The sequence below is a fragment of the Equus asinus genome, chromosome 28, assembly GCF_041296235.1.
Source record: "Equus asinus isolate D_3611 breed Donkey chromosome 28, EquAss-T2T_v2, whole genome shotgun sequence".
Classification (NCBI taxonomy): domain Eukaryota; kingdom Metazoa; phylum Chordata; class Mammalia; order Perissodactyla; family Equidae; genus Equus; species Equus asinus.
The window spans coordinates 22007963-22017997 of NC_091817.1; positions in this window are offsets into that span (position 1 = coordinate 22007963).

Below are 10035 nucleotides of genomic sequence, written 5' to 3' on the forward strand. Positions count from 1 at the left end.
GGCTCCCATCCCACCCAGAGTAAAATCACGGTCTGCATGATCTGACCGCTCATCCTCTTGGCCTGACCTCACCGTCCTGGCATTCCTTTGTTTGCTCACAGACTTTCCGCAGAGACTCCTTCCCTGACTGTGCAACCTCGTTGTGCCGCCCTGCCTGCTCCCCCACCCTGCCCCACCCCACGACCCTTGTACATTTTTTTCCCTAGGGCTTAAGACTAAGGTATTGTTGTTCGTGGATTTGTTTATTGTCTGTAATTTCTTATAGAATGTAAATTACATGAGGGCAGGGACCTCGTTTGTCTTGTGGCGGGCTGTATTCCCAGAGTTTAGAACAGGGTTTGACACACAGTAAGTGCTCAGTAAACATGTTGAAATAAGGGAGAGAAGGAGGCAGGGAGGGAGGATGGGTGGGGCCGCCACACCCAAGCAGGAAACAGCAAGACCCTGTGAAGCTGCCCTCAGCTCTGCTGCTATAAAATACACAGACCAACCAGAAGACCCACCTTCATGACCCGCAAAGACTTTCACAGGCGCTGGTCATGTGACTAGGCGTGCAACCAGGAGCTCTGAGGTTCGGATTTAGAGTGCTCGAGCAAAGTGTGTTATCAAAATTGCTCTTTTGGGGGGATAAGCTCACCTTTCTGCCTGAGTCCAGTGAAACTCAAGCAGCATCATAAGCTTGTTCCTCCCGCCTGGCTCTTTTCGGGGGGCGTAATTAGGGGGGAACCTGTCTTTACCTGGGGTCCACGAGGGTAGCAGACGCTCCTGACCTATAACGGTGGGGCAGAGGGCTGCAGATTTTGCTGGAGTCTCAGGGGGGCCTGGGCTCCCTGTCATCCTGTGGGCTGCCATCCAGGCTCCCACCTGGGGACGGAGGCTGGAGGCCTGCTTTATTCCTCTGCTGCCCTTCCTGGAACCACCCGTCGTTTATCACTGCCGTGAGCCCTTACCAGCCAGGATGGCCAGATGTGATGATGAAACGAACCTTCACCACCCGTGGGAGAGAGAGAGCCCAAGAGGTAATTCCACCAGCAGGCCTGTGGCCTGGCCCCCCTCCCTTCCCCCACCACCCGGCCCCATCTTGGGATGAAAAGGGGTCAGAATCATTTTATTTGGCCAGTGCTCACAAAGACAATTATTTAATTATTTCCCCCAATCATTCTCCAAGACGCCCATCTCATTTTATTTGTTATTTATGGGGTAACTTAATCACTAACTTTGAGGAGAGGGGAAACAGGGGTGAGACGAGGGCTGTTGGGGGAGGGGAGATTAAAAAGGGCTGGCTCAAAATTGTTTTCTTTCCTGGGGCTGGCCCCGTGGCCAAGTGGTTAAGTTCTTGCGCTCCGCTGCAGGAGGCCCAGTGTTTCGTCAGTTCGAATCCTGGGCGCGGACATGGCACCACTCATCAAACCACGCTGAGTCAGCGTCCCACATGCCACAACTAGAAGGACCCACAACGAAGAATATACAACTATGTACTGGGGGGCTTTGGGAAGAAAAAAGGAAAAAGAAAAAAAATTGTTTTCTTTCCTTTCCTTTTCTCCGATTGCTTCAATATGTCTCTCAGAGTTCCCCTTCTCTCTCAAGCCCTCCCACTCCCCTGGTCTGTCTGCCTCCCTGTCTGTTCTAATAGTCCCCCTCTCATCTGCCCACTTCCCCTGCCTTGGTCCCCAGCCTGGCTCACAGACAGACTTGACCCCTAATGATTTCTGATGGTGAGATCACCCCTGTGCAGAGCAACAGCGCACCTTCGCCAGCAGTATCTCTTACTGGGTGCATCCCATGGTTTCTGTTAGTGACAGCCCAGCCCCTGGGAGCCTCGAACAGGAGCCGCTTGTTCCGGGGTCCCTGATGTCCCAGCTGGGGTGCCTCCCGACACTGAGCTGGGCTGCATCAGGGCACGCAGCCATTCATTGTTGCTGTTGAGGGTCGGGAGCAAGTGTTCCCCCCATCGAAAAGCAGGAGGGCTCTGGAGCCAGACTCCACCCACTTAGCAGCTGTGTGATCTTGGGCACACTGCCTAACCTGTCTGGGCCTCAGTCTTCTCATCTGTACAATGGGGGTAGGTTGTACCTCCTGCATGGGGTTCCTGGAAGGATGTGTTAATACTTGGAAGCACTTAGAACAGTGGCTGAGGCATTATGAGTACACGGTCAATGCCAGTTATTGTCAGTACCCACCATCTCACATCTCCCTCCTGGCGGGATAGATGTGAGCTATGGGAGGTGCCATCTGGCCTGGACCCAAGTGGAACAAGCCTGTTAACTGCTGCTAACAAGGCCTAAACTTTGGGTAAATCACTTTCCTCCTCAAATCTCAGTTCCGCTATCTTTACAAGGCTGGTGTTGCTAGCACCCTGCTCCCGGAGTGTCAGGAAGCTGAATGAGCTAATGCACGTTAAGAGCAAAGATTCTAAGTCAGGCCTTGTGAGTTCAAACCTTGGCTCTACCACTTATTAGCCGTGTGATCTTAGCCAAGTTACTTAACCTCTCTGTGCCTCAGATACTTCATCTGCCTATTACCCCTCCCACCCCCAACCTCATGGGGTTATTGGGAGGATGAAATGAGTTAATTCACGTGAAGCACTTAGCACAGCGTCTGGCACAGAGTTGCACCTGGGCAAGTGTTCGTTATTACCGATTCCTCCCAGGAAAATGTTTCTCACTGCCTTCTGTCTCTGAAAGATTTCTTCTCCTCTCTTCACTCTTCCCGTTAGGTGGCTTGGGGCAGAAGTTCCTAGTTTTTAACCAAAATCCAAATCGTTCTGACAGACTCAGACTAGCAAGTCTTACCTCCGGAGGCAGAAGGGGAGGTGAGCTGTCAGGAGGGGACCCTGGTCAGTGAGAAAACGGAGAAGGTGACGAGGAGATGACACTGGGAGAGTCAGGACTTGGGCGCTGGTCCCGGCTGGGCCAGCCACTCCCCGAGTGACCCTAAACAAGCCCTTAGAGTCGTTTGGCCTCGTTTTTCTCATCTGTGAAATGAGATGACTGCTTGTCCACTTCCCACATTGTCACAAAACTCAACTGAGAGAACCGGGAAGATGTTCTGAGACTGGAAGCAGTGCTACAGAGCTGCCTGCTCCAGTAAGGTTCTGTTGGGGTCAGGAAACAGCCTCACTCCAGGGCCCTCACGTCACGGAGGGCACATGGGCAGGGGCCAGAGAAGGTCCTAGAAAGAAGGATAGGCATGGAAGGGAGGCTCCGGCCCTACGTCAGGAGTGCGTGGATTAGCTGCTCTCCCACCCTTGGAGGCTTGCTGGGGGTCTGCGTCTCCAGTCTCCCGGAAAGTACGTAGTTCCTCCACTTTTTCAGAGTTCTTGCTCCCTTAAAACATCAACTTGCACATGCCCTTGCTGGGCTTCTTGGTCCTTTCTCAACACACGGGTCACAAATGCACTTGCCCAGGGGTGCAGGCAGCTAACATAATGGGTCCAGTGGGCCAGGTGGCAAAGTGATGCTATCCAGCATCTGTGCCATCTGAAGGGTGACTGGTCACTCACCTGTTCCCTCTCAGCTCCACCCGCCTCCCTTTTCCTGCTGTGTGCAGCATCGCAGGTGTGGACCCCTGTAAACTACATTGCCCATGCTCCTTTAACACCCGGTTTCCAGTGAGGCTCAGCCTACAGGAGTTGCTGGTTGGAGACTGGGGGCAGGAAGAAGGGAGAAGCCAGGGTATTTCTGCCCCTCTCACTGTTGGGGGTGGTGTCTCCAGCAGCAGCTGTATCTCCCCCGTGATTCCTCCTTCCACTGGCTGACGCTTGTCCCCACCATCCCAGCTTTTGCAGGTCAGGCCCTCCATGATCCTAGCCTCTGCTGGTGGTCTTCCTTCCTGATCTCTGACAGCAACACCTCCTCCCGTTGTCCTTCTAGTCCCAGTTGCTAATCTCAACATTACCTTACCTCCTCCTTGTTGTCTTTTTTTTTTTTTTTTGGTGAGTAAGATTGGCCCCGAGCTAACATCTGTTGCCAATCTTCCTCTTTTTACTTGAGGAAGATTGTTGCTGAGCTAACCTGTGTGCCAGTCTTCCTCTATTTTGTATGTGGGATTCTACCACAGTGCGGCTTGATGGGCGGTGTGTAGGTCTGTGCCTGGGCTCCAAACCCACAAATACTGGGCCGCCAAAGCAGAGTGTGCGAACTTAACCACCATGCCACCAGGCTGGCCCCTCTTCATTGTTTTTTTGGCTCTTCTAACACCTTTGTAGCTGACTACCTGCATTAAATTCCCTCTCTTGAATTCCTGAAGTGGCTTTTGTCTTCCTGGATGCACTCTGAGTGACAGCCACCGGGCAGTGGCTGCTCAGTGCCAGCCACCTGTTGCCCAGCAGGCATGTGGGCTCAGCATTGGCTAATCTTCTGATCTCTCAAGCAAAACCGGATATCTGAATTTTATGATGTCTGATCTTTACACTTTAGCAACTAATTCAAGTTTTAAGCTTTTATTCTGAAGACCAAGGTAAACAAGCTCACAGTTTCCAGTCTGCAACCCTGCTCTTGATCGTCACCCAGTGTTTCTGCCACTGCTTCCTTCTCTCGGTGTGTCCTGGGCCAGACCCCAAGGAAGGGAAGGGGGTGGGTCTGCTGTGTCTTTAGGCCGAGTCTCTGGTCACTCATTGGATTCACTGCTTTTGGGTCAGGAGCCGTCCTCTGGCCAGGGGGCCTAGGCAGGGGGTGGTCATGTGGGACAGAACCAAGTTGATTAAGGAATATGAGGCTGGATATCTGAATGCGTGCAAGAGGCGGTTTGACAAAATGGCTTGACTCCCAGCCCAGTGCTCTTTCCATTTTACCACTTAGGCTTTCTCTAGTTATTCAGCACTGTTTTGTTTTTGATTTTGTTCAGAATCGAAGACAGTGCTGTAACTCGGTTCTCCTGACTTGGATGAGTCTGTTCTGGTCTCAGGACGTCAGCTTATTTTTCTGAAAGATGAGAGGCCTAGACCTCCTTTCTGAGGATCACTCTAGGCCTGATGGTCTATGGTTCCATAGCTGCTCTTTCTGTGACATCCATCCACCTATTCACCCATCTACATCCATCATCCATCCGTCATCCATCCGTCCATCCGTCATCCATCCGTCCATCCATCATCCATCCATCCATCCATCCATCCATCCACATATTCACCCATCTATCCATCCATCAACCATCCATTATCCATCCAACCATCCACCTATTCACACATCCATCTACCCAACAAATATTTATCAATTGTCTACTATGCACCAGGTACTGTAGTATGTACTGGATAAAATAATAAATAAGACAGACTAGGACTACCCTAATAGAATTACATTCTAGTCAGGGGAGAGAGCCAATAAATAAGCCAATAAATACATATATCAGATAATTTAAATAGTGGTAATTGCTATAAGAAAAATATAACAGAATAGATGCAAGGGCCAAGGGTGGAGGAATGCTTTAAATTGGCTGGTCAGAGAAATCTGTTTGAGAGGTGACATTTGAGTTCAGATTTAAAAGAGGATCAGGAGGGGGAGAATGTTGTAGATAGAGAATGTTGTAGATAGAGAATGTTCTAGTTAGAGAATGTTCTAGTTAGAGGGTTCAGCAAGTTGGAAGGTACTGAGAGGAGGGGGAGGAGCAGAAAGAAGGCCAGAGTGGCTGGAGATCGTAATGGGGAGAGAGTTACAAGATGAGGTTGGAGATGGAGCATGGACCAGATTTTCCAAAGCCTTGTGGGCCGTGGAAAGAACTTGGGTTTTTATTCCGAGTGCAATGGGAAGCCATTTCTGCTCAGTGAGGAGCTCCCTTGCCTGTTATCTCACTGTGACCACTGCTGGGGTTTTATATCTCCACAGAGACCAGCACCAGCTGATGCGGCCAGGCCAGGTCCCAGAAGTGACTGTGTCAGGATGGAGGGTGGCCCTGGGCATCCTGCCATTGAAAGCTGATTGGAGCTGGACCAGCTTAGGCCAGTCTAGAGCTGAGGAGGTGTGTGTGGGGTCCAGGGCTCTAGATGTCCTCCTCAGCCTGGATGAGGCTGACATCTCTCCTGTAGGCAGGGGTGGGCATGGGGAGAAGGCTCATGACATCAGGCAGTTCATTCCGGTGGTTAAGGGCCAGCTAGGCCGGGTTTGAATCCTGCTCTGCTGGTTACTGGCTGATGACCTTGTGCAAGCTTCTTCCCTCCTTGAGCCCCAGTTTTCCCATCTGTGAAAAGGACACCATCACAGTGCCATCAAAAGGATGAAATGAGATGATGCACAGAAGAGCTGAGTGCATAGAGCTCAGTACCTTTTAGCTGTTTTTCTTATCATTATAGTATCATCAAGAGCAGGACCCTCTGGAATGTGGCTGTTTGTGGAAAGAGGTGAGTGGGGGTTCCTGGGTCCCATTTGGTGTGAGGCCAGTGCTCTATCAGAGTGGAAGTGCTGTCTGAAATAGCCGTCTCTGCCCTGACTTCACGTGTGGCCTCAGGTTCCCCATCTGTGGCATGAGGGAAGTGGACTCAGTACCTCCTTGGTCCTTCCCCTCCGGCATGCTGAGACTCATCTCTGAGCACCCCCAAAAGTGGGACTGAGTTTGCCCTCAGTCATGGCAAAGTTGATCAGCTCTTGAGGCCCACGATTGGGCAGAGGGTCATCTGCAGGCTCGGGGTGACTCTGCGCAAGCTTCCTTAGCTCCCCGTTAGCTAAGCCTAAAGGTCTTCGGTTCCCAACGGGGAGAAACTGGTCAGGAGCAAATCATGATTCCACTGCTTAGGATGCAGTTGTCACCAACCAGGCAGCATTTATCCATTCACCAAAAGCCCAAGTTCTGGTACATGCTCTGTCCCCAGCATGGCGCCAAATCACTTCCGGACAACTCTGGGAAACAGATATCTCCATTCTATAGATGAGGAAACTGGGTCTGAGAGGTTAAGTGAATGGCCCAAGGTCGCACAGCCAGCACGTGCTGGGTCTCAGCTCTGTCCTCTTCCCAGTATGTTCGCTGCTTCCCTCTAGTCAAAGCCATCGCGATCTCCCCACTGGAAGACGTAACAGCCTCCCCACTGGCCTCCTGGCGTCCACGCCTGCCTCCCTCCCATCCATTTCCCCTGGAGAAGCCAGAGCCGTCTTTAAAAAATAGAAAGGTCACGCCTAGTATGTGCCAGGCGCTGTTCTGGTGCTGGGGCTCCAGCCGTGCAAGCTACACTTGTGTCACTCCAGCAGGACAAAAATTAAAATACCAAGTGTGGTAATGGGGGTAGGACAACGGGAGTGGTCTGCCCCAGGGGCCGGCAATAAGGGGTTCATTGTTTGCATAGAATGTAAAAACAATAAGGAAACCAACTAAAACTTTGCCTTTTTTTATTATCACCATGCACCTGCAGATCTAGACAATGTCTATGTAAATAATAAAATGCTCCTCCCCACCTTGACCTGAAAGTGGGTGGCGTTATAATTTATCGCCCACACTGGGACGTTGGAACAACAGATGTAAACTGAGACCTGTAAGATCCTATGGGGTCTGGCCGCCACCAGCCTCCCTAATGCAATTTCTTCACACTTTCTACTTCATTTAAACTAAACGACCCATTCTTGGCTCCACAAATGTTCTAAGCTTCTTCCCGCCTTGTGGCTCTGCCCAGAATCTGAAGGATGGGTCCTGGCCAGGGGGTCGGGCCGCAGCCAGAGGGAGGGTCCTGCCTGAGGGCTTTATGGCTCTCCCCTTGGGCCTTGTCCAGGATCTTCAGGCCATGGAAACACCTTAGAGTTTTGGCTTTCATCCTTAGAGGCCCTCCCTACCACTAAGCCTAGAACAAGAAGAGGTCTCTGGTACAGGATTCTTCCCCTTCACATCGGTTTGTACAGTGGGGATTGTTTTTTTCTTTGTGTGGCACCATTCTCTCCCCAGCCCTGTGGCACCATTCTCTCCCCAGCCCTGTGGTACCCTTCTCTCCCCAGCCCCTCTCCCCAGCACCCTGGAGATCGGTCCCGTGATGTGGGGGACTGGAATTGGCCACCCCATGATATGTCTCTTTGGCATGAGGATTATTTTGGGCTGGTTACTTTTAAATACTGCAGACAGGAAAGAAACTCTGAAAAGTTGAATTTACCTACCCTTTGTTAAGAGATATTTACACCATAAAGGAAATCTCCATCTGTAAAGGTGCCTTCCTCTCTGTACCAGGAAGAAGTGGGGATGACGTTATCTCTAGAAACTCTTATCAATGTGGAAGGCAAGGACTCAAGTCTGTGTAATAACCTGACTCTTGTTTACTGTACTTTTCTGGTAATCTCCTGTAAGTGACTCCCCTCCCCCCCCCAACATCTTCCTTTGTCTTTAGCTGAAGATGATATTTAAAGTGGAGGCTTCAGCCATTTTGGTGAGTTGCTCAGGTTGCCTGAGCTTCTCCCATGTATACACGTTATAAAGCTTTGTTTAATTTTCTCCTGTTACTCTGTCTCATGTGAATTTAATTCGTTCTCCAGCCAGAAGAACCCAGAGTGGGTAGAGGAAATGTCTTCCTCCCCTACAGTGATGTCAGAGGCCATGTCTGCTTTGGTCATGCTTGTCCCCTCCACACCTGACACAGTGCCCAGCACCCACCGAGTATTGATTGAGTGGATGGACGGATGCACGTTGGAGCTGAGACCCAGACTGGCCCACGTCCTCCCACACCTGCATCCTAAGACTGCCAGCCTGGTTGGAAAAGCTGATCATATCCAGGCTAGAGATGCTCCTTATCAAAGTCAAGGCCAAGATCCATGGGAAAGGATCAGGTCACAGCAAAGGATCCAGAGGAGCAAATTCCCTTCCATGAGGCAGATGTGACCCAGCGATTCCACTCCAGGCGTGACCAAGTGCTGATTCCTCGTCTCCATGAAAGGCATTGTAGCAGGTGCAAAACCCGGAGATTATCCCAAGAATTAAGATATGAAAAGCGTGTTAGATCACTAAACTCCAATTAGGGAAATGAAATTGTGCGCATTCCCCTCCTAACACAATATCGGGGGCCTGCATCAGCTCTGGGTGCTGGGTCTAATGAAATTAGAGAATAACACTTTAATTGAATTGTGCTTAAAAGGATCATGCTGACAAATGTGATTGTATCTGGCTGGGATGCACACCTTCTCCGGCAATCATTAAATCCAATGAAATGCTAGTCTCAGGATCGCGACAGTTTCTGAAGCAATCTGTGAACCGTGCTGTATCTCGGAGCATCTAATCAATTTAGAGCCGCCTCATTAGGACTTGGCTGCTAACGGATACTTAAAAATCAAAGCAAATTACTGCACTCCGTGGATAACTAGCTAATCATATCGATACAACATGGCTGGATTGTGTTGCAACAATTCATTTCCTCTTTAAGAAGCCACTGTCACCCATAATTTAGGGATTGAGATTCATAAGCCTGATGCAGACAGCTCCCATGTCAAGGATTTTCCTGAACTCAACAGCAAGGGGTGCATGCCACCCCAGCAATTGTGAGTGAACCAAAGCCAGCCCCCTGACTCCTTTTGTTTATACCCTACCTACCCCCTAGGCTCATTCCTGAGTAATGAGCCCAAGACCTCTATTGTACAGAAGAGGAATCAGAAGCTCAGAGACGGACAGCATCTTTCCTAAGATCACACAGCAATTAGTGGCACAACCAGGATTTGACCCTTGTTGACATCACATCAAATTTTCTAGTACTTTAATAGTAATTTAGAACAATAATTATTCTTTCACTGACAGTTTACTTGGGTCCTATTTTAATATTCTTATTGATAATGAACCTCGCCATCATCATCATCATCATTATAATAGGAATAGCCTATACTTACATAGAACGTATTACAAATGTAATTCATTTAATTGTGTCAACAACCCTAGAAGTACGTTCTATGATTATGGTAGGCGTTAATGCTAGTTGCCAACTGTTTCTGGCTCTTCCTCTCCAGGTCATGCGGTAGGACTGCTCATCCTGGCCCCCTGCGGCTAGATGGATCAGGAGACCAGTTCTGGCCAATGAGTGTGAACAGAAGGGACCTGTGTTATTTATGGGCCCAAGCATGATTGCTGGGTCAAGATCTCCATCATTCTTTT